The sequence below is a fragment of the Triticum urartu genome, chromosome 6 (assembly GCF_003073215.2).
Source record: "Triticum urartu cultivar G1812 chromosome 6, Tu2.1, whole genome shotgun sequence".
NCBI classification, from domain to species: domain Eukaryota; kingdom Viridiplantae; phylum Streptophyta; class Magnoliopsida; order Poales; family Poaceae; genus Triticum; species Triticum urartu.
This window is the reverse complement of record NC_053027.1, coordinates 113,303,253-113,327,922: the sequence shown is the minus strand read 5'-3', so window position 1 is coordinate 113,327,922 and position 24,670 is coordinate 113,303,253.

Here is a 24,670-nt window from a genome sequence, read left to right as displayed (position 1 = left end):
ATGTTTCCTTGAGGTCTTCCAGCAGAGTGCCGTGCTTCTCCGTCTTCACCACAATGTCATCTACGCAGACGTGGGCATTTTTGCCGAGCTGCTTGAGGAGGCACTTCTGCATGCAACGCTGAAAAGTGGCACCGGCATTTCTCAAGCCGAATGTCATAGTCAGGTAGCAGAAGGCTCCGAATGGTGTGATGAAGGCGGTCTTCAGGCGGTCGGCCGGGTCTAACTTTATTTGGTGGTATCCTGAGTAAGCATCCAATAAACTCAACAGCTCGCATCCGGCCGTGGAGTCTATCACTTGGTCAATCCTTGGTAGGGCGAAAGGATCTTTGGGGCAGGCCTTGTTGAGGCTTGTGTAGTCTATGCACATGCGCCACTTGTTGTTCTTCTTTAGCACGAGGACCGGGTTGGCGAGCCACTCTGGAAAGAAAACTTCCATAATGAAGCCGGCTGCCAGAAGCCGGGCTATCTCTTATCCTACAATCCTTCTTTTCTCCTTCGACAGTCGGCGGAGGGGTTGTTTGACTGGTTTTGCGTCTTCTCGGGCGTGTAGCTTGTGCTCGGTGAATTCCTTCGGAACACCCGGCATGTCCTTGGGAGACCATGCGAAGATGTGCCGATTCTCATGGAGGAAATCGGCAAGCTCGCCTTCCTATTTGCTGTTTAGGTTTGCCCCGATGACGGCAAACCTCTCTGGGTGCTCGGGTCGAGAGGTATCTTCTTCGTCTCCTTGGCCGGCTGGAAAGATCCTTGGGCATCATACTCCTTGGGGTCGGGGGACAAGGCCAACTGCTTGTCGGCCATGGCCACAACTCGATCCAATATCTTCTTTTCTTCGGCAATCACAAGGGACTTGGCCAGCCGGCTGCTGGCTGCTGCGCACTCGGAGGACTTCTTGTAATCGCCGACTATGGTGATGACGCCCTTGGTGCTTGGCATCTTCATCTTGAGGTAAGCATAGTGGGGAACTGCCATGAACCTGGCCAAGGCAGGTCGGCCTAGCAACGCATGGTAGGGGCTCTCCAGGTCCACCACTTCAAACCAGATCGCTTCCCGGCGGAAATGATCCTTGTCCCCAAAGAGCACATCAATCTTGGTCTTGCCAATGGGAGCGCAGGACAGGCCGGGTACAATGCCATGGAACATAGTCCGAGTTGGCATGAGTTGCTTTGTCTTGACGTTCAGCTTCTCCAGGGTGTCACGGTACAGGATATTGATGCTGCTCCCGCCGTCTATCAGCACGCAGGAGAAGCGGGCGGCGCGCCTATCCGTTGCAAAGGTGGCATCCAAGACCAATGCATAAGAGCCGGGAGACGGCATCACTTCCGGGTGGTCGGCCCGACTCCAGCCGATAGGTTTTTCTGACCAGTGCATGTGCTCGGCGGGGGTGGCAGCGACCATGCTGACTTCCTAGTGCTCTTGGCGTTTGCCGCGCTGGTCTTCGAGCTGGCTCGTAAAGATGACGTAGGTGGCCTGCTCGTCGGGGAACTCGTCGTGCACAGCTCCGACCGCAGGCCGAGCTGTCGGCGGCTGCGGTGCCGGAGGTGGCGGACCAGCAGGCGGAGGTGGCACGAGCCCTTCGCCCTTGGAGATTCGGGTGAGCCAATGACACTTCCGGGTTGTGTGGTTGGATGGCTTCGCGCCGCTGTGGAACTTGCAGGGGGCGTCGAGAGTTTGCTCGTAGGAGAAGGCCGGCTGCCAAGCCGGCTTGCCGCCCCTCTGCTTCTTGGGTGCGGGCCGCCCTTCGGGCGGCTCGTCTTCGACGGTGGCCACCTGCCGACTGGTGGAAGGCGGCACGGGGCCCTTGCACTTGTGGTCGTTCGGGTGTGGGCGTCGGCCGGAGTCCCCAGCCGGCGTCTTGGGCGCCGGGTTGAGTACTTTTCCGGACGCATCTACCCGGAGTTCGGTCTTCATTGAGGAGTCGGCGGTGGCGTACTTGTCCGCTATGATCAGAAGCTCGTCGAGGGTAGCCGGCTCGTCGCAGAGGAGCTTGTGCTTGAGGAGGGTGCCTTCTCGGCATCCGGCAGTGAAGTATTCTATGGCTTGCACCTCGTGCACCCCTTCACAAGAGTTGCGGAGCTCGACCCAGCGCGTGAGGTAGTCACGGGTGGACTCGGCGGGGCCTTGCACACACAGGGAGAGTTGTCTGGGCTTGGGAGCCCGCTTGTAGGTGCTGGTGAAGTTGCGGACGAAGGCTTCTGTGAAGTCTAGCCAGCTGTTGATGTTGTATGGCTTGAGGCTGTTGAGCCAAGTCCGCGCCATGCCTTGCAGCATGAGGGGCACGTACTTTACGGCAACGCGCCTATTGCCATTTGCTATGCTAACCGTCATGGAGTAGTCGATCAGCCAATCTTCCGGCTTCACGGAGCCATTGTACTTGGGCGTGTCTCTTGGGAGCGAGAACCCTTTGGGGAAAGGCTTGTCGCGGATGCGGGGGCCGAAACAAGGCGGGCCGACATCGTCTTCTTCTTCCAACACCAGGGATCGCGCCAGGCGGTTGATCCGATGGCGGGCGTCGTTCTCGCCGACTCCCTCGCGGCAACCTAGCCGGCCGCTGAGAGTCGGATGCGCAACAGGCGGAGGGGTGGGGTATCTCTTCCCACGGGACCGAGGCGGGGGCGGGCTGCCTCGCCACTCCATGGCCCGGGGATGGCCTTCTATGTCTCGTTCGATGGAAATCCGGGTTCGGCTTCGGCTGACGGCCGGTTCTTTTTCGCGCCGCGCGCGGGCTTTGCCCGTGGTCGGTGTCCGGGACGTCGCGCCGTGATCTCGGTGCGGGGGGAGGTTCTCCGCGCGAGTGTCGGCTTCGTGCCGCCGCGCAGCCGCATCAATTAGCTGCTGGATGCGTCTGGTCATGTGGGGGAGTTCTTCGGCCCCCAATCCGTCCAGCTCGTCTACGGCTACCTGGGCGGCACGCAGGTTCTCGAGTGGAGTGGCATAGACTGGGCAGTCGACTCCCAGCGTGTCGGCGATGACAGCGCCGCGTTGCTTGACAACGCCGGCCCGGCTTGGCCCGCCCGGGGCCGACGTGCCGAAGGCGGCGCGGTCGGCTTCGCGCTGGTGGGCCTTAGTGAGGCGTCTCATGGAGGCCAGCCTCCGGCCCTCTGTGAGGAGGGCGAGGCGGCGAGCCTCCAGTGCTTCGTCGTCGGCATCGGCCGGGAGGGGGATGGACAAATCATGGGCCGCCGCATGCGGGGCGTCGTGGGCGCTTTCGTCGGGAGCGTCGCCGTGGCCGATGACCATCACCTCGGTGGTGACAGCGTCGCAGCCATCGGCCTCGGGAAGCGGGTCGTTGTAGATCGTGACGTCGGTGGGAAAAGTGTCGACTGAAACCGTGTCGGAGTCGACAGGCATCGGATCGGTGGAACCAACCGACTCCAAGTCCACGGCAGGCTCGCCGGAGACGTGAAGCTGGTTGAAGAGGTTGACGAGGCGGTTGGTGCCCGCGTCGGAGGCGAGCCCGTCGGAGATGAAGGTCTTGTCGAGGAGATCGGCGCGGCTGCTCGCCGCGCAGATGTTGGTGACGCCTTGCAGCGCGTCGTGGCAAGCGCCATCGGGCGTGCCGGGCTGGCTACGCTCGCTGGGGAGGAAGAGGGTTCCCGTCCAGAACAGGTCTCCGGACGATGGTGCACCTGGCCCCAAGGTGGGCGCCAAATGTTGGGTGGTAGGTGCGACATATGCCAACGGGTGGCTTATCATTGTGGGAGCCAGTAAGACGTCGCCGGTGCCTGGAAACGGGATGAGGCGAAGACATGCACGCCGGCGAATCTTACCCAGCTTCGGGGCTCTCCGCGGAGATAACACCCCTACTGCTGCTCTGCGGGGTCTCCGCATGATCACTAGATGAACAAGTAGCTACACGATGCTCCTAGAGCTGTTTTGTGAGAGGAGGAAGAAGGGCACAGCTCGCTCCCTTCTTCTCCTTATGTGGTGTCTAAAACTAGCAGGGATCAACCCCTTTGCATGGGTGCCCCAGGGGGTTTATATAGGCCTACCCCCCGGGGTTACAATGGTAATCCGGCTGGGCGTGGGGCCCAGCCGTCTGTGACTACGCTCGCCGGCTTCTACGCCGGCTGCTGGGGCCCGCCAGCTGGTGGGTTCCGCCGGCTGCCGGCTCCTTGGTCGACAGGCAGGCCCCACTGTCCAGGGCCTTGTGGGCGGCTGGTTACTGTTGCTCAATCCTGGTGACGAGGGCTTCGTCGAGGTAGGCGTGGCTACAGTGCCGCCGTCCGGCGGGTGATCGCTGTAGCCTCACCGCGTCTTATCTCCTTAATGGGGCGTCTTCTTCGAGGGAGGTGGCATGCCGGCTGTGGGGAGCTGGCTCTGTCTTGGGTCGACTGGGGGAGGCCTGGCCGCCTTCAGGTGTCTCTCTGCCCGAAGGGGCCCACCGCCCGTGGGCCGCGCTGGCGGCCCGTCGTGGATGACATCAGGGTCAACATGGCAACAGTGGCGCACCGGACGGGTCATGGCCACCCGTACGGCGCACTGTGCCAGGCGTGCACCGGGATTCGGGGGTGGCAGGCTTTACTGTAGCCACACCCCGTCACATCGCCATTAGGTGGATGCAGACTCCGAGGGTACAATCTTGACTGCTTTGTGGGAGCCGGCTTCTTGGAGTCGGCCTTCTCGTGGCCGGCTTCTCGAAGCCGGCCCTCCCGCGGCTTTCTTTGTGAGGGCTGGAGTCGGATCGCCTTCCGATAGCCGGCCTGGGAGACAGCCGGCAAGAGGAAGGCGGCCCCAAGTCTTGAATCCTTGAGGGCCGGATCGGCTCGTAATTTTTCCTGAAAGGCCAGGGGGAGCCGGCTTGGCTACCCGTGGTCATATACTCCGACACCATCCATTAAAAGGATCAACGCTCTGTTGGGGAACTGTTTAACTGGAGTTGATCTGACCGGCTGCTGGATCTCATGGCGGGTCATCCCTTTGAGTCGCCGGTCAAAGCTAATGTATGAGTGTGGTGGAGGCCCGGATGATTCTCTTCGTCACAGCTCCGTTCAATTTATAGAAGAAGATATTGTCTCAATGTCAACTCTTCTGGTGAACGGGAAATACGAAGATTGCAGTGTTGTCGGGTTAAACCCGTTCTGCCAGCTTAACCCGGTGCCAGAAGTAAGGATGTCGTTATTTCTCTCCTTTGTATTTTCCTAGCCGTATTGTTTTAATACTTGCCTGACTCTTTATCTTGTTTTTATCTGTCCACAGGCCAACTCTGACTTCTGGAAAGTTAAGTATGACCATGAGGCTTCCAAGAAAGCGAAAGCCGCCGCCATAAACGCCAATCAAATGACCCAGAGGTCGAAAAAGAAGAAAAAGAGCACTTCTGAAGATTTGATGAAGCTTGATGATACATCTGACTCGGAGGTAGCCCTTGATTCCCTTGGCCAATTTTTTAACAATCTTATTGACACTGATCATTACCAGGATGACACTGGGGCCAGTCAGGCTGTGGAAGCAGAGGTAACTATCATTTCCTCCGACTCAGAGCCCTTGCCAAGACAAAAAGTTCGACGAGTGATCCGTAAAGTAAGGTTTTCTAATCCTTTAGCTCACTTGGATCCCAACTTTCGTGTGAAAAAGCAGCAACATGAAAGCCGCCGTCAAGGTTGGACTGAAGATGAGCCGGCCGTCGTTCTTCAACAAACTCCTCAGAAACGTCCGAATGAGGTTTACTTCTTTCTGTCTTTAACTCTGTTTAATGGATCCTTCCCTTTGTATTTCTTTTAACTCTGTTTTATCCTTTCAGGAGGTGTCTCGCTCTTCTGGCGATTCATCGCACACGCAATTTCCGGCTTTCAAGACTGCCCCTTGGTAATGAAAAATCCTCATATTTCCTGGTTTGTTCAAATTGTATCTTTATACTGACAATCCCGCAACATTTTTCTTAGTGGCCAAGCTAAATCCAAGAAAGCGAAGGCAACTAAGCCGGCAGAAGACCCGCCAGTGCGTGCATCTGACCCGGTCAGGCCCTCTTCTCCATTAAACGATGCTCCAGCAGACCTGCCTGTTGATATAGAAGCAAATCCTCCTGAGCCATTGTTTGATGAGACCACTGTGAACCCTTCTGCTACAGGACCATCAAGCTCAGCCAACCCGCCATCACCGTATGCGCAAGATGTTCAGATCACCGGGAGCCGCTTTATTGAACCGGGGAACCCAACCGTGCTGGCTTGGTGTACAGCAAAACAAGAGGCATTGGAGAGGCAGAAAGTTCGCTTTGACATTGCCAACTATGACCATCTAAATGCCAATGATATTTTATCCGGCTATCTTAGCCATGTACACTCTAGTCGCGATTCTGAGATTGAAATGGTCAAGCAGCTGCAGTTAAAATATGAGGTACGTTCTTCCGGCTTATCTATATTCCTTCAGCCCCCAAGTCTTCGGATTATGAGAGAACTGGAATGATCTGTAGACTAATAAAATATAGGCTGAAACCTTTACCTTTGAAACTTGTCTTGAATTCAATAGAACAAAGCTTCACCTGTAGTCCCCAAGGGCCGATTCATTTTGATCATAAATGAACCGGTACTTTAAATTGTTTGGTACCGTATTCAAAGGACTTAATACTCCGGCTTAACCTTGAGAAACTTGCTGAACTGCATACATTAGCCCCCAAGTGCCAAGTGTTGTTACTTTGTAAGGGACTTGGGACTTAAAGTATGTCTTTAGAGTCATAAAAATTTGATTTGGCATACATTAGCCCCCAAGTGTCAAGTGGTTTTTTGTAAAGTACTTGAGACTTGAATCTTGCTCTTTGAACTTGAAACAAAATGTTGACTCACCTGAATGTTTTTTGCAGAATGCCTTATCTCAATTAAACTCGCAATTGACTGATGCGAAGACCCGGCTAGCGAGTCAGGAAACAGAAATCAAATCTTCTAACTCCAAACTGCAAATAAGTCTCTCTGAGACGGAAAATTTAAAGACCAGCTTCGCTGCCAGGAAGAAAAGTTGGGAAGAGGAAAAAACGCTTCTGACCCAACGTGCTGAGAAGGCCGAAGCAGCCCTTGAAGAGATTTCAACAGAGCTGAATGGGTTAAAGGGACGGGTGTCTCAAATGGTGGCTGCCATCTTTGGTAAGCCGTCCAACTTTAATTTTGTGTGCTTTCTGCTGATCCAGAGTATAAACCGCCAGCTGACTTTGTGTATAAAATATGTGCAGGCCCTCGAAGCAAAAATCTGAGCCAAGACCCTTTGATTAAATTGAAGGCAGTGTATACTTTGGTAGAATAACTGTATATTGGCGCACAGCGGGCTCTTGCCGCCATCTCTCCTGTCAATCAAGGACCCAACCGGCTCAGCGACATCCTGAAGAAACTGTCAATTCTTCCTGCCAGGTTTCAAGAAGTGAAACGCTCCTACATGCCAGCCAGAGCTTTGACTGCCCTGAGCCGCTCCAAGGCTCGGTGCCAGACCTAGACCCGGCGGACGTGGCCAGAGGCTATCCCACCATGAAGGAAGATGGTTCTCCTTTTGGGCAGGATGACTTTATGGCCTGCGTGCACGGAGTCCGAACTCGGGCAACTACCCTGGGAGATGACACCAATATTGACAAATACCAACCGGGTTTTGATGCTGAAAATAAGAAGATGGCTACTCCCTCGTACAAGGTAACAGATTTCATTCCACCGGTAAGAGAAGACACATTTGCCCCGGAAGTTGACCCGGTCGGCCTGATCGACGACGAAGCCGAATGTGTCGACGTGAATGGTTTTGATTGGTCAAAACCCAACTTCCATCCAACAGAAGGTGGTGAACCAGCGAGGGAGGAACAATGATCATCTTCATGGGCTTATAAAGCATTGTAATAGCTTAGTTGTGAAAACACTGTATGCCTTGCTTATGCCATCGCACATAAAACACTTCTATGTGATTCTGTGTTTCCTGATGCCACTATATGCATCATATTTAATGTTTGTTTCTGCAATATTTGAACTCTGTTCATGTAGATACAAAGAAAAGACTGGCTTGGCAGCTTAGAACCAAACGGGTTAAAACACCCAGTTTATAGCTAATATGTTTACCATAATAGGAACCAGAAACAGATATAAATAAAGGACAAGGGCTGAGACTAACTCTTTTAGTTAATATAGCAGGCAATTGTGTATAAGTAATAACCATACCTTGTACCTTTTGATCCTTAGACCACCGGCTTGAATAACCCGGGTGATGAAATTGATAATTCAAACTTTATGAGAAGTCAATGCTTTTGAATACTCAATGATCATTATACTGAAGGAAATATGCCCTAGAGGCAATAATAAAGTTATTATTTATTTCCTTATATCATGATAAATGTTTATTATTCATGCTAGAATTGTATTAACCGGAAACATAATACATGTGTGAATACATAGACAAAAAGTATGTCACTAGTATGCCTCTAATTGACTAGCTCGTTAATCAAAGATGGTTATGTTTCCTAACCATAGACATGAGTTGTCATTTGATTAATGGGATCACATCATTAGGAGAATGATGTGATTGACTTGACCCATTCCGTTAGCTTAGCACTTGATCGTTTAGTTTGTTGCTATTGGTTTCTTCATGACTTATACATGTTCCTATGACTATGAGATTATGCAACTCCCGTTTACCGGAGGAACACTTTGTGTGCTACCAAACGTCACAACGTAACTGGGTGATTATAAAGGTGCTCTACAGGTGTCTCCAAAGGTACTTGTTGGGTTCACGTATTTCAAGATTAGGATTTGTCACTCCGATTGTCGGAGAGGTATCTCTGGGCCCTCTCGGTAATGCACATCACTCAAGCCTTGCAAGCATTGCAACTAATAAGTTAGTTGCAGGATGATGTATTATGGAACGAGTAAAGAGACTTGCCGGTAACGAGATTGAACTAGGTATTAAGATACCGACGATCGAATCTCGGGCAAGTAACATACCGATGACAAAGGGGACAACGTATGTTGTTATGCAGTCTGACCGATAAAGATCTTCATAGAATATGTAGGAGCCAATATGAGCATCTAGGTTCCGCTATTGGTTATTGACCAGAGACGTGTCTCGGTCATGTTTACATAGTTCTCGAACCCGTAGGGTCCGCATGCTTAACGCTACGATGACAGTTATATTATGAGTTTATATGTTTTGATGTACTGAAGGAGTTCGGAGTCCCGGATGAGATCGGGGACATGACGAGGAGTCTCGAAATGGTCGAGAAATAAAGATTGATATATTGGAAGCCTATATTTGGATATCGGAAATGTTCCGGGTGAAATCGGGATTTTATCGGAGTACCGGGGGGTTACCGGAACCCCCCCCCCCCCGGGGGGGGGGGTTATTGGGCCTACATGGGCCCTAAGGGAGAAGAGGAGGGCCGGCCAGGGCAGGCCGCGCGCCCCCTCCCCCCTAGTCCGAATAGGACAGGAAGGGGGGGGGCGGCGCCCCCTTTCCTCTTTCTCCCTTCCCCCTTCCTTTTCCAACAAGGCAAGAGGGGGAGTCCTACTCCCGGTGGGAGTAAGACTCCTCCAGGCGCACCCCTTGAGCCGGCCGCACCTCCCCCTCTCCCTCCATTATATATGGGGGCAAGGGGGCACCCCATGACACACAAGTTGATCTTCGTGATCGTTCCTTAGCAGTGTGCGGTGCCCCCTTCCACCATATTCCACCTCGGTCATATCGTAGCAGTGCTTAGGCGAAGCCCTGCGTCAGTAGAACATCATCACCGTCATCACGCCGTCGTGCTGACGAAACTCTCCCTCAACACTTTGCTGGATCGGAGCTCGAGGGACGTCACCGAGTTGAACGTGTGCAGAACTCAGAGGTGCCGTACGTTCGGTACTTGGATCGGTCGGATCGGGAAGACGTACGACTACTTCCTCAATGTTGTGTCAACGCTTCCGTTGCCGGTCTACGAGGGTACGTAGACAACACTCTCCCCTCTCGTTGCTATGCATCACCATGATCTTGCGTGTGCGTAGGGAAATTTTTGAAATTACTACGTTCCCCAACATATACCTTGGTAGCTGTGTTGTCAAATAGTCGAGTCGGTGAAGAAGACCAGGCTACTTATTTGTAATATTGAGACAACAAAAAACTAATAGGAAAACAACAGATAATAAGCATAAGTTAGCCTTGTACTCAAAATGTTGGGGGCTTATGATTCGAATACGATCAGTAAACCGGACCAAAGGGGTTAAGCTAAGGTTTGAATACGACCATATAGCCCCCAGTGGTTTTGGCGTTGCGCCGATCAAGAGGGTACCGACATCTACGTTCTCTTTGGTTCGAATATGACCTATGTTTGAATAGGAAGCCCCCAAATGACCTTGAGAGGTTTTTAACGACCCTGATTCGAATACGATCCAAGTCGGACTCAAAAGGGGTTAAGCTATGATTCGGATACGATCAAGAAGCCCCCAAGTGAGTTTGGCCTTGAGCCGATCAAGAGGGTTACGACAGCTATGTTCTCTTTGGTTCAAATACGACCTATGTTTGAACAAGAAGCCCCCAAGTGACCATCAGATCTGCAGCTAGATTCGGATACAATCATAAGCCAGACCAAAAAAGGTTAAACTTGATTCAAATATGATCAACTTTGAAAATAAGAAATAACAAAGATGCATAATCTTTGAAAAGAAAAGAGACTGATGGTCTTACTTTATTACTTACCATGGTATATACAATGTCAAAGTATGTACATGATGAGAGTCGGTGGCTTAGGTGTAGTATGGCCGAAGTTGAGCAATGTACCACGGCCGGCGGGTCTCCTCCTCTGACTTACGTGAGTCTTTGTGCTCTCGAACGTCAATGAGGTAATATGACCCATTGTTTAAGTTCTTACTGACCACAAAATGTCCTTCCCAAGGTGGGGATAACTTGTGTGCATCTGACATATCCTGGATGAGCCGGAGCACCAGGTCGCCTTCCTGAAAAGTCCTGGACTTAACCCGGCAGCTGTGATAACGGCGCATGTCTTGTTGATAAATTGCTGACCGGGCCGCTGCTAAGTCTCTTTCTTCATCCAACAAGTAAATTGCATCCTTTCTGGCTTGTTCATTATTAGCTTCAACATAAGCCGCCACACGGGGCGAGTCATGACGGATGTCACTAGGCAACACTGCTTCTGCTCCATAAACCATGAAGAAAGGTGTGTAACATGTAGACCTGTTGGGTGTGGTGTTGATACTCCACAACACCGAGGGTAATTCCTCTACCCAACAACCCGGCGTTCGCTGTAAAGGAACCATAAGCCGGGGTTTGAGCCCTTTCAAAATTTCCTGATTGGCTCTCTTAGCTTGACCATTGGATTGAGGATGAGCTACAGAAGAAACATCAAGCCGGATGTGCTCACGTTGACAAAACTCCTCCATAGCCCCTTGGGACAGATTAGTGCCATTGTCAGTGATAATGTTGTGTGGAAAACCAAAACGGAAGATCACCTTTTTCATGAACTGAACCGCCGTGGCCGCGTCACACTTATCTACAGGCTCCGCCTCAACCCACTTAGTGAATTTATCAACTGCCACCAAGAGATGTGTCTTTTTATCCTTATACCTTTTGGAAGGTCCCACCGTGTCAAGCCCCCAGACCGCAAATGGCCAAGTGATTGGAATCATCCGGAGCTCTTGAGCCGGCACATGCGCTCGTCGTGCAAACTTTTGACATCCATCACATTTGCTGACCAGATCCTCTGCATCAGCGTGAGCCATCAACCGGTAAAAACCGTGACGAAAAGCCTTGGCCACTAGAGACTTTGACCCGGCGTGATGACCACAATCGCCTTCATGGATCTCACGAAGTATTTCTTCACCTTCTTCGGGGGAAACGCACCACTGAAATGCTCCGGAGACACTTCGATGGAATAATTCTCCATCCAAAATTGTCATTGACTTAATTAGACCTCCGGGTTATCTGTCGAGCCAGGGTCTCATCTGCTGGCAACTCTACCCAGGTCATGTAAGCCAAGAACGGTATTGTCCAATCTGGGATGACATGAAGAGCCGCCACCAACTGTGCCTCCGGGTCAGGAACAGCTAAATCTTCTTCTGTGGGCAACTTGATAGAGGGGTTATGCAAAACATCCAAAAAGGTGTTAGGTGGTACCGGCTTTTGCTGAGACCCCAACCGGCTTAAGGCATCAGCCGCCTCATTCTTTCGACGGTCAATGTGCTCCACCTGATAGCCTTTAAAGTGCCCTGCAACAACATCAACCTCCTGGCGATAAGCCTCCATGAGAGGGTCCTTGGAATCCCACTTGCCCGATACCTGTTGATCCACCAGATCTGAGTCGCCAAGACATCTGACTCGGCTTAAAATCATATCTTTTGCTACTCGAAGACCATGGAGCAAGGCTTCATACTATGCTGCGTTGTTACTGCAAGGAAACATCAATCGTAACACATAAAAAAAAATTCACCTCGCGGAGAGGTTAACACAAATCCAGCCCCCGAGCCTTCCAACTGTCTAGACCCATCAAAATGAATAGTACAATACGTGTTGTCTGGTTTCTCTTCTAGCATCTGCATCTCTGTCCAGTCATTAATGAAGTCAACCAGTGCTTGAGATTTGATCGCAGTACGTGGCACATACTTCAACCCATGAGACCCAAGCTCAATTGCCCACTTGGAGACTCGCCCAATGGCTTCTCTATTTTGAATGATGTCTCCCAAAGGAGCAGAGCTAACCACGGTGATTGGATGTCCCTGGAAATAATGCTTAAGCTTCCGGCTTGCCATGAACACCCCATATACGAGCTTTGGCCGTTGAACTGGATGCTCCTTACCAGTCTCCTTGCGCTCCACCACAATAGCCACACTAACAGCTCGTGAGTTGGCGGCTACGTATAACAGCAGCGGCTCTTTCTCAATTGGAGCAGCCAGGACCGGCGGCTCAGCAAGCTGTGTCTTCAAATCTTCAAAAGCAGAGTTCACAGCATCGCTCCAAACAAAATCATTTGTTTTCTTCATCATCTGATACAGAGGCATTGCCTTCTCCCCTAACCGGCTTATGAACCGGCTCAAAGCAGCAGCACGACCCGCTAGTCGTTGAACGTCATTGATGCATGTTGGTCTAGCTAGGGATGTAATTGCCTTGATTTTCTCCGGGTTAGCCTCAATACCTCGGTTAGACACCAAAAAACCCAAGAGCTTGCCGGCTGGGACTCCAAAAACACACTTGGACGGGTTAAGCATCATTTTGTAGACCCGGAGATTATCGAAAGTCTCTTTCAGATCTGTGACCAAGGTTTCCTCTTTCCTGGATTTTACCACTATATCATCCACATATGCATGAACATTACGCCCAATTTGATTATGAAGACAATTCTGCACACACCGTTGGTAAGTCGCCTGGGAACTCTTAAGCCCAAAAGGCATAGACACATAGCAGAAAGCTCCAAAAGGAGTAATAAAAGCTGTCTTCTCCTGATCCTTGACCGCCGTCTTGATCTGATGATAACCAGAATAAGCATCCAAGAAACTCAAATGTGCACAACCCGTCATAGCATCAATGATCTGATCAATACGGGGGAGAGCAAAAGGATCAGCCGGATAAGCCTTGTTCAGATTGGTGTAATCTACACACATACGCCAGTTGCCATTCTTTTTAAGTACAAGCACCGGGTTAGCTAACCACTCTGGGTGAAAGACCTCTACAATGAACCCGACCGCCAAGAGCCAGGCCACTTCTTCTCCAATGGCCTTGGGCCTTTCTTCATTGAACCGTCAGAGAAACTGTCTGACAGGTTTGAATTTTGGATCAATATTAAGAGTGTGCCCAGCGAGTTCCCTTGGGACACCCGGCATGTCTGAAGGTTTCCATGCAAAGATGTCCCAGTTCTCAGGGATGAACTCGATGAGCGCGCTTTCCTATTTTGGACCCAAGTTTGCACTGATGATGAACTGCTTGGATGAGTCGCCAGGCATAAAGTCAACCATCTTGGTGTCATCAGCTAATTTGAATTTCAATACCGGCTCATTCTCTGTTGTTGGTTTCTTTAATGACGTCATGTCTGCCGGGTCAACATGATCCTTATAAAACTTTAACTCCTCTGTTGCACAAACAGATTCAGCATAGGTGGCATCACCTTCTTCACACTCCAAGGCTATCTTCTGGCTCCCATGTACTGTAATGGTGCCCTTATGACCCGGCATTTTGAGCTGTAAATACACATAACACGGCCGAGCCATGAACTTGGCATAAGCCGGCCGCCCAAACAGAGCATGATATGGGATTTGATTTTAACCACCTCAGAGGTTAATTTTTCTGCTCTGGAGTCATACTCATACCCAAAGGCTACTTCCAGCTCAATCTTACCAACTGGGTATGCCGATTTACCAGGTACCACACCGTGAAAAACAGTGTTGGATTGTTTAAGATTTTTATCAGTCAATCCCATCCAGTGGAACGTCTCATAGTAGAGGATGTTGATGCTGCTGCCTCCATCCATGAGTACCTTAGTGAATTTGTATCCACCAACCTGAGGTGCCACTACCAAGGCCAAGTGACCCGGATTATCAACCCGGGGCGGGTGATCCTCTCTGCTCCACACAATAGGCTGCTCTGACCAACGTAAATAACGTGGAATCGCCGGCTCAACGGCATTGACGGCCCTCTTGTGAAGCTTCTAGTCCCTCTTACATAAACTAGTGGTAAATACATGGTATTGCCCACTACTCAGCTGTTTTGGGTTGCTCTGATAACCGGATTGTTGCTGCTAATTACCTTGGCCAGGTTGTTCATTATATCCTCCTTGGTTACCAGGATGGCTCTGACCGTGAAATCCTCCTCCACCTGAACCGTCGGCCGGGCCGTGAAAACCGCCTCCTCCTGAAGCGCCACTTGGTCCGTGACCTCCATCAAACGCGTTTGAATTTTTAAACGCCTTCATGATCGTACAATCATTCCACAAGTGGGTGGCTGGCTTCTCCCGGGTGTCGTGCTTTGGATAGGGTTCATTCAATAACTGCTCAAGGGTGGGACCTGACCCACCCGACCAAGGGGGCTGTCTGCCCTTGCGCCGTTGATTACCGCCCTGTGCATTGGTGTTAGCAACAAACTCATCAGCCATACGTTTATTAACTCCTTGATTTGCCGGGTTATGCTGGTGACCCTTGCCGTTGCCGTTCTTCCTTCCCTTCGTTGCCTTTTCTTCGTCAGACACCAGGTCCTTGGTAGTATCAGAATCAGCATACTTGACGAGAGCCACCATCAACGTTCCCATGTCATTACAGTCACGCTTGAGCCGCCCCAGGTTCTGCTTCAGAGGTTCAAAACGGCAATTTTTCTCTCAAGACGGCTGAGCCGGCATCCATTTTATCAGATGAACGTATTATCTCCTTGACCCGGCGCACCCAATGGGTTGTGGATTCACCATCCTCTTGCTTGCAATTGGTCAGGTCCACAATTGACATAGGCTGCTTACATGTGTCCTTAAAGTTCTAGATGAACCGGGCCTTCAACTCCGCCCATGAGCCAATAGAATTTGGGGGCAATCCCTTCAACCAAGTACGAGCTGTTCCATCTAACATCATAGTGAAATACTTGGCCATTGCAGCATCACTGACCTCCAATAACTCCATAGCCATCTCGTAACTCTCAATCCAAGCCCCAGGCTCGTAAGTCAGCTGTGTAATTAGGCACCTTACGAGGCCCCTTAAAATCCTTTGGCAAACGCTCATTACGTATGGCCGGCACCAAGCAAGGAACACATGCGGTTCTTCTGGCCACTCCTGCCTCGACCGAGGTTTGCTGGATAAGCTGGAAACATTTGATGAGTCGTCTGATCTGCTGCCATTTGAGCTGCTCGTTCCACCTCTTGACGAATCCTCTCCTGATCCGCCAAGTTAAGGGCTCCAGCCCGCATCGGCTCATGCCTGTATGGCCGGTTGTGGTGTTGAGCATTGCTTGACATATCTGTGGATTCCATATGCCTACTGTAACTCGGGCTCCGGCTTGGGCGAGGAGTTGAATGGATCATGTCTCGATTGTAGGAGTATGCATCCTGCTGCGCCAGAGCTGTTTGAAGTTCTCTTACCCTCCGTGTTTCAATTGCCGCCCGCGAGTCACCTTCCATCGGAAGAGCCGCCAAATGAGCCGGTGCTGCGATGAGGTTTTTCAAAGGGTTGGAGAAGTGACCCGGCGGCATTGGGACGTAATGAGGCGGAGCGGTATTTATACGAGGTGGATTCATGGCGTGCGGCTGGACTGGTGCGCCGGGTGTTGTAATCCGGGGTGCCTCCGGCGGCTCACTTCCACCGGCCCCGGGTGTGTGAAAAAGATTCCTAGGATCGAGCGTCAGAGGCAGACGTGATTGGGTTTTCTGATGCCTCCTCCTCATGACCTCATTTGATGCGTTCAGATCCACCGAGAGCCAGAAGGTCTTCGCTTGAAGCTGTTGAGCACGAGCGTCCAAAGCCGCCCACTATGCTGCCATCCTGACTTCCTCTACGGCTAGATTTTCCTTAGCTTGCACCATCTCTTCACGTACGCGTGCCACCTCTGCGTCATGCTGGGCTTTATCCGCCGGCTCTACCACAGCAGTCAACAGAGTCGTTAGTTTATCCATGAGGTCCATCAAGATCTGAGCCGGGGGGCGCGCGGGGTCTCCTGACCCGGTCGCAGCCGACCTGGTAGCTGTCGCCGATGCTGCTGTAGAATTCTGCCCGGGCTGTGTCCCTGCCATGAAGACTCCGGCCCAATTTGGCGGCTCAAGAGGGTCCGGAATACTGCTGCCATCGGAACAGCCCCCGAGCATGCCGTCCTGTAGCTGGTACAAAGAGTCCGTCTTGCCGGTTGATGATGCAGTGTCAGAACAGACGGCCGTCTCACCGCCCTCCACTGATCCTTCAGAATATTCACCGCCGTGGATGCAGCCCACGAAGGCATGCTTCACGGCAGATTGAACACGGGCGGTCCCGGCGCGCCGAGCCGTTTCGATGAGGTTGGTGTGGACGTCCGGTTCAGGTCCTGACTTGCCGATCCGGCCTGTGAAGATGTGAATTCCGCCGAAGGGGACCCGGTATCCATACTCAATTGAGCCGGCCTCGGGGCCCCAGCCTTCGTCGTCGATGTAGAGCTTGCTGCGACGACTCTTGGTCATCCGGCCCACAGCGTATCCCTTGAGCCCTTCTAAGTTGCCCTTCAAGAACTCAAATCCACCGTGCGTTGGCCCCATGGTGGGCGCCAACTGTCGTGGAATTGTCACGGCAGATGTCCTAGAGCAAGGACTTAGTCGTAGGGCCATCGCACTAGGAAGCTTAAAGGGGTTAATCGGGACAAAGGACACGAGAGAGTTTTATACTAGTTCGGCCCCTTATGATGAAGGTAAAAGCCTACGTCTAGTTGGGATTGGTATTGCTGGGGTTTCGATCACCAATAGGCTCAACTCGCCGGCTTGGTTCTTGACTTGTTGTTTCTTGCCCTAAGCCGCCACCAGGTCGTCCCCTTATATACACGGGTTGACACCTGGTGGCCTACAGAGTCCCGGCCGGCTCATAATCGTGTCTGGCTCGGTGACTTCCTTTACATGCATTTCTTTACAAGTCTTTCTTTACATACGACGGTTCACAATAATAGGTCTTAAACCGCCTTTAGGCCTTTGGGCCTTCTATAAGACTTAATAAACTATAATCTTGAATGTTTGCTGGGCTTCTTGTGTAACCCGCCATTGGGGCTGACCCGGTCCCTCCTGGGCGGGTCATAACTGATAGTAATATCCCCAACAGGTTCAGTTAACAGCCATCGATCGATCGCTCGGGTTCAGTAACGCGTAGCCTGCAGTGCAATCGCTCGGGTTCAGTTAGAGCCCAACGCCTCGCTCGGGTTTAGTTAGAGCCAACGCCTCGCACACACGCGCGTACGTGTACGAGAGAAACGCGCATCGCTCAGCCCCCGACCTCCCACCGTAACCGGGAACTCCCCGAACTTTTCCTCGCCCTCGCTTCTACCACGGTTTTTTCCATCATGGACGGCCCAAAGAATGTCATGCAGCTGCGTCTCCGGCCCGCCCAGGACAAAAAGCCCATTTTCTGTCATGATTTTTTGTCATAGAAGTAGGAGCCCACCACATCTATGATGATACCGGGTTTTGTCACAATTATCGTCATAGAAGTGTCATATGTATGACAGAGAAAAATTGTTCGGCCCAAAATGTCACGGATGTGTCTTTTTTTGTAGTGGTGTCAGCCCCTTTGACCTTTGGGATTAAGCTAATGACCCCAAAGTTGAGGCGCGAGATGTCTACTGTGCTCAAAGGCGCGGGTGTTTCTCCTCTGCTATTCCCAACAGATTGAGGAATAACTCATAAATGTGAGCCGATATATCCGCTTGGCTTACCAGCACCCCTTGCTCGGATTGGAGTCGCAGGATCGAGAATTTCCGTTTATGCCCGTTGGCGTAGGCATGGAAATAACCCGTGTTAGTGTCTCCCTTGGTGATTTACTTGACGCCGCCCTGACGATGCCAATATTCCTCCTCTGCCCTGAGGATGGAAAGCACCTGGTTTTCTAGGATGTATCAATTGGCCCACATAGCCTCCGAGAAGGATCTGGAATCTGCTTGGGCGTCGAGGGATTTTATTTCTTCTATGAGAGCTTCCCTAGCCCTCTTCAATGCACTACCATGGTTTGCCCCCCAACCACGGAGGAAGCCACGTAAGGCTCCGGCCGGTGAGATCCATAGATCCATTGGCCCCCTGGGCTGGCAGGTTGCGACCACCGCTAGCTCCAAGTGAGTGATGATCAAAGGAACAAAACCGTCGACCTCAAACCAGCCTGTTTTGAAGTAAAAACGCGGGCTTCGCTTCATCATGTCCTCCCCTAAGGCCAAGATAAGCGGGACGTGATCCGACCAGATACGAGTTTCCGCTACAGGCGTACACAGGGGGAATAAGACTTCCCAATCAGACGAAACGAAAACACGATCAAGAACGCTACGAACCGGGGCTACCTGTTTGTTAGTCCAAGTAAATCTAGCGCTGGTCCTAGCGATTTCCCGCAAGGCGGACGCCACGATGGCGTTATTGAACAATGCCACCCTTGGCCAGTCAATATTATGGGTATTTTTATCCACCCCCGAGCGGATAAGGTTGAAATCACCCCCAAGAACGATAGGGGTGTTCGCGGCTTGCTTGGTCCCAACCAGAGCTTGAATTTCGCCCAAAAATTCCCCCGCGCGCGAGTGGTCGGCCTGGCCGTACACGCACACTATCGCCCACTTAGTTAAGGACACTCGGTGTTTGATCAAAAGTACTTGTTTCCATCTTACAACATCACAAATATCACGATTACAACCCAAGAGAAGCCCGCTCGAGTGGCCACATGAGGGAACCCATCCCCAAAGGAAACGCTGGAGGGGATCAAAAGCCGCAAGATCTCTAAAGGTTAAGTCATCTTTGATCATCTCTTGAAGCGCAACGATATCGATTTGTTCACGAGCGATGTATTCTCTAAGCTGGGTGTGTCTGCCCGAGTGGTCGCAGCCCCTAATGTTCCAGAATAGATAACGCATCAGATTATACGGTTGCGGAGGCGAATCCCTCTGGAGGTCACCGGTTTTGCCACTCTTTTTTTGGCTGGGGCACGGCTGGTGGAGGGGGTCGCGTCCACCTCCCTGGCTTCAGCCCCTCCACTCGACAGGACAAGCACCCGATCGCTAGGCATAGCCCCAATTGTGTCCTGGGCCAGCTTGGCGGCTGCGATGGCCTTAGCCACAGCCGCGGATTCTGCCAGAGACGCCTGGGCATCCTCACGCGCACGGATCAGAGAAATAATAGCCCCGCCCTCTGAACCTAACTCGAAACCGCTATCGTCGAGGATCGAAGCTATTGAAGATCATAGAAAGCGTTCAAAATTTTGAAAGAGGGAGGGGGATTACCTGCAGTCTTGAGGTTCTTGTCAGCGAGGCGAAGCTGAGCACTCTCCAGGGAGGAAAGCTCCCCCAGCGCCGCCTTGGATCTTGCACTTGGAGCCCGCTGAACCACCGGGGTCGCCTTGGAGTGCCTGGCCTTGGCGGCCGCACCCGCAGAGCCGAGCGCAGCCTGAAGATCCCCGCACGATGGAGCAACCGGCGACGGGAGGGACAGCACCAGTGGGTTGGGCACCGGCTTCCGGCCAGCAGTCTTCTTGGGGGCTCGCCCAGAGCCACCAGAACTGCGGCAGCCTGACAGGGGAGAGCGGAGAGGTGGTTCGTTCAGCACACATCCGGCATCAGAACCCTACAGGCCTGGCGAGACCGGGCGGAAGAGGATGCAGTCCCGGTCCCCAGCACACCCACCGCAGTGATGGAGCAGAAGCACAGTGAAATCAGCCGCCGTATTCTGCGCTGCCTTGTGTCAGTGCATTTGTGTATGGTATCCAGAACGACATTTTGCCACTTATCCCTGGACTTGTAAGTACAATAGTGGCATGCATCAGAACTGCATCGTGTAAGTTTGGCCAACAAACATTTTTGACTTCAAATTATGATCCATTGATTGTCATGCAAAAACTGATGATTTGCTACCTAAAAATGCAGTGCTGACGACGGTTTCTACATACTCCACTACATCAATGAATTCGATGGTGTGATGTTGAGGACAATCCCAACCCTAGTAACTTAGCAGATCTTTCCACTAGAATTGAATTGGTATCTAAGCATACAATTAGTAATTGACATGCTGCCTTCAGCGTATGATTGCATACATAAGGGTGCAGATGGCATACGAAATTCTCACTTTGAAAGGAAACGAGGGAGACTTCCCAAACAACATGTATGGTGGTATCCGGGAGTATATTTTAGTTTGCAATGAATAAAAAAGCACCCTTCAGCTAGTGGAATGAGTGCATGAGTCGCTCAAGTCATCAGGGGGTATCCTTTCTGGATATGGAAGCCACGAAGGTGTCGGTGAGGGTCACTGCTGCGGGTAGCACCCCTGAATATGTTTAATTATCTATCTAATTCTCATGGCAAGACTGTTAGCCTAAATGTGTGTTGGACCTGCATCTGATTGTGAACTAATGTGTGGTAGACCATGATATGCACTGATATGTTATGCATAATGGCATCTAGCCATCTGGCTGGTGATAGCATTCTCTGCACATCATCTGCTTAACAAGATTCATCATGAACTCACAGTTAGCTATAATTTGACTTGCTTTCGTGAGCCAACTGCACATATAACATCCGGCATATTCATTTGATGTTGTGTGATGCCAATGGGGCAAAGTATTGTTGAAGTATGTAAGCATTGAATTAACATCACAAAAGTAGACAGGACCCATGTTAGAAGTAAAGCAGTAACAAAGTGTTTCAGCTGATTAAAGGACCTACACTTGAAGAACCAAAAATATTCACAAATTCATCAGTGCGTACACAGGAATTACCCAAAGCTAACACCATACCACATACGACACACAAACCCAAGATGAGTGAATGGCTACCGCACTGGCAAACAAATTTAGGTTCTATGTATCTCTCACGCGTGATTTTATTTTATTGATTTCTTTTTGAAAAGAAGGATTGCCCCATCTATGCATCAAATTGATGCAAGCAGCCATATTATTAAGAGTTAAATACACCGTGGGTTAGCATGCATGCTATTTAACCTATAGTAAGACGCGGGTTTGAATAAAAAATACATGCTCATCTCACCTATCACAGGCAAGCTCTCACACCTACTGACATGTGGGGCAGCCCCCAGCTGTCACGCCATGCAGGTAGCACATACGATGGCATCGTATATGCACCATGCACTAAGTTATAGGATCATTTTTATGTATTTTATAAATTTAGGCACTAAATTGATCATAACGGACAAATTGAAACACCTACGACATATTTAACTCCATGGAAAATAAATATGTAGTTATATCTTTTCACAGAGAGTGGCAATCAAGATGATCTTTTAAAAAAAAGGATGACCCCCGGTCTCTGCATCTGGGAGATGCATGCAACCACTTTATTAATTATTCATAAAGACCTTACAAAGTAATACTCCCTTCGGTCCTTTTTAGTTCGCATATAGAAAAAAAATACCAACATTCGGAATGTGAAATCAACAACATTAGATGCGTCATGACTTTAATTTTCATATTGTATAAGTTTAGCATTGCAGACGCTAATATTTTTTCATATAAATCTGGTCAAACTTTACGAAGTTTGACTTTAGACTATTCTTATATGCAGAGTAAAAAGGACCGGAGGGCGTACATCAATATGTTTGAATGCAACCACTTTATTAATTATTCACAATGACCTTACAAAGTAATACATCAATATGTTTGAAGCCGCCACCTTGACAACATCTGTCGCTACTCCTATCCATTGATGAAGGGGTGCAAAAAGTGTGAGATGAATACCCAGACTTCTCACCTAGCCTAACATCTAAAGCCGGGGGCCCTGATCAAGCCACATACCGGGTGTGGGGCACAAACCAATACGACACACTCATAGGTCGTCGCCGTCGTCATCAATCAATCCATATTCAAAGCAGGTACTGATGCATCGACCTAATCAGGCCTGCCGTCGACGCCCCCACGGCGCCAGACAGCGCCTCCTTCCTACGTGTGTTTATCATCATGCATCTGTCACCGAGACTTTGTTGCGCCTCGCCGTCAAGACTCCACGACGTCGATGCTTCACAGGGAAGCCGCTCCATCACAGATGCCGTCCACTGGTCCCTCGAGCCTATGAACACCTTCAAGAATGATGCCCTTAAGAGGGGTACGACACATGAGCATCGCCGTCATCCGATCGAATGATCTAAGGTTTCCTCGGAGGTAGCGGATAGGGGTCTAGAGCTTCTCCACGACAATGCCTTCAAGAAGGGGACGACGCAGAAAAACACCACCATCACCGTCCTTGGCAAGGTGCCAAGAGTAGGATCTGACCGCATCGTGTGCAGGCAATCAAGATGATGGATAGACGTCAAGGAAATATTCCCTAGAGGCAATAATAAAGTTATTATTTATTTCCTTATATTATGATAAATGTTTATTATTCATGCTAGAATTATATTAACTGAAAACTTAGTACATGTGTGAATACATAGACAAACAGAGTGTCACTAGTTTGCCTCTACTTGACTAGCTCGTTGATCAAAGATGGTTATGTTTCCTAACCATAGACATGAGTTGTCATTTGATAAACGGGATCACATCATTAGACGAATGATGTGATTGACTTGACCCATTCCGTTAGCTTAGCACTTGATCGTTTTAGTTTACTGCTATTGCTTTCTTCATGACTTATACATGTTCCTATGACTATGAGATTATGCAACTCCCGATTACCGGAGGAACACTTTGTGTGCTACCAAACGTCACAATGTAACTGGGTGATTATTGAAGGAAATATACCCTAGAGGCAATAATAAAGTTATTATTTATTTCCTTATATCATGATAAATGTTTATTTATTTCCTTATATCATGATAAATGTTTATTATTCATGCTAGCATTGTATTAACCGGAAACATAATACATGTGTGAATACATAGACAAACAGTATGTCACTAGTATGCCTCTACTTGACTAGCTCGTTGAGTCAAAGATGGTTAAGTTTCCTAGCCATAGACATGAGTTGTCATTTGATTAACGGGGTCATATCATTAGAGAATTATGTGATTGACTTGACCCATTCTGTTAGCATAGCACTTGATCGTTTAGTTTGTTGCTATTGCTTTCTTCATGACTTATACATGTTCCTATGACTATGAGATTATGCAACTCCCGTTTACCGGAGGAACACTTTGTGTGCTACCAAACGTCACAACGTAACTGGGTGATTATAAAGATGCTCTACAAGTGTCACCAAAGGTACTTGTTGGGTTGGTGTATTTTGAGATTAGGGTTTGTCACTCCGATTGTCGGAGAGGTATCTCTGGGCCCACTCGGTAATGCACATCACTATAAGCCTTGCAAGCATTGCAACTAATGAGTTAGTTGTGGGATGATGTGTTACGAAACGAGTAAAGAGACTTGCCGGTAAGGAGATTGAACTAGGTATTGAGATACCGACGATCGAATCTCGGGCAAGTAACATACCGATGACAAAGGGAACAACGTATGTTGTTATGCAGTTTGACCGATAAAGATCTTCGTAGAATATGTAGGAGCCAATATGAGCATCCAGGTTCCGCTATTGGTTATTGACCGGAGATGTGTCTCGATCATGTCTACATAGTTCTCGAACCCGTAGGGTCCGCGCTTAAAGTTCGATGACGGTTATATTATGAGTTTATGTGTTTTGATGTACCGAAGGAGTTCGGAGTACCGGATGAGATCGGGGACATGACGAGGAGTCTCGAAATGGTCGAGATGTAAAGATCGATATATTGGACGACTATATTCGGACATCGGAAAGGTTCCGAGTGATTTGGGTATTTTCGGGAGTACCGGGGAGTTACGGGAATTCGTATTGGGCCTTAATGGGCCATACGGGAAAGGAGAGAAATGCCTCAAAGGGTGGCCGCACCCCTCCCCATGGGCTGGTCCGAATTGTACTAGGGAGGGGGGCGCCCCCTTCCTTCCTTCTCCTTTTCCCTTCCCCTTCCTTCCCTCCTACTCCTACTTGGAAGGGCTCCTAGTTCTACTAGGAAAGGGGGAATCCTACTCCCGGTGTGTCGGATTTCGGGTTCCGGCAGACCCTTGAGGTTCGAACACTGGGGTGCGCGCGGAGATTTCGCCTTCTACCTACCTGCACCCCTCCGCCTCGCTAAGATCTAAGCTATGCA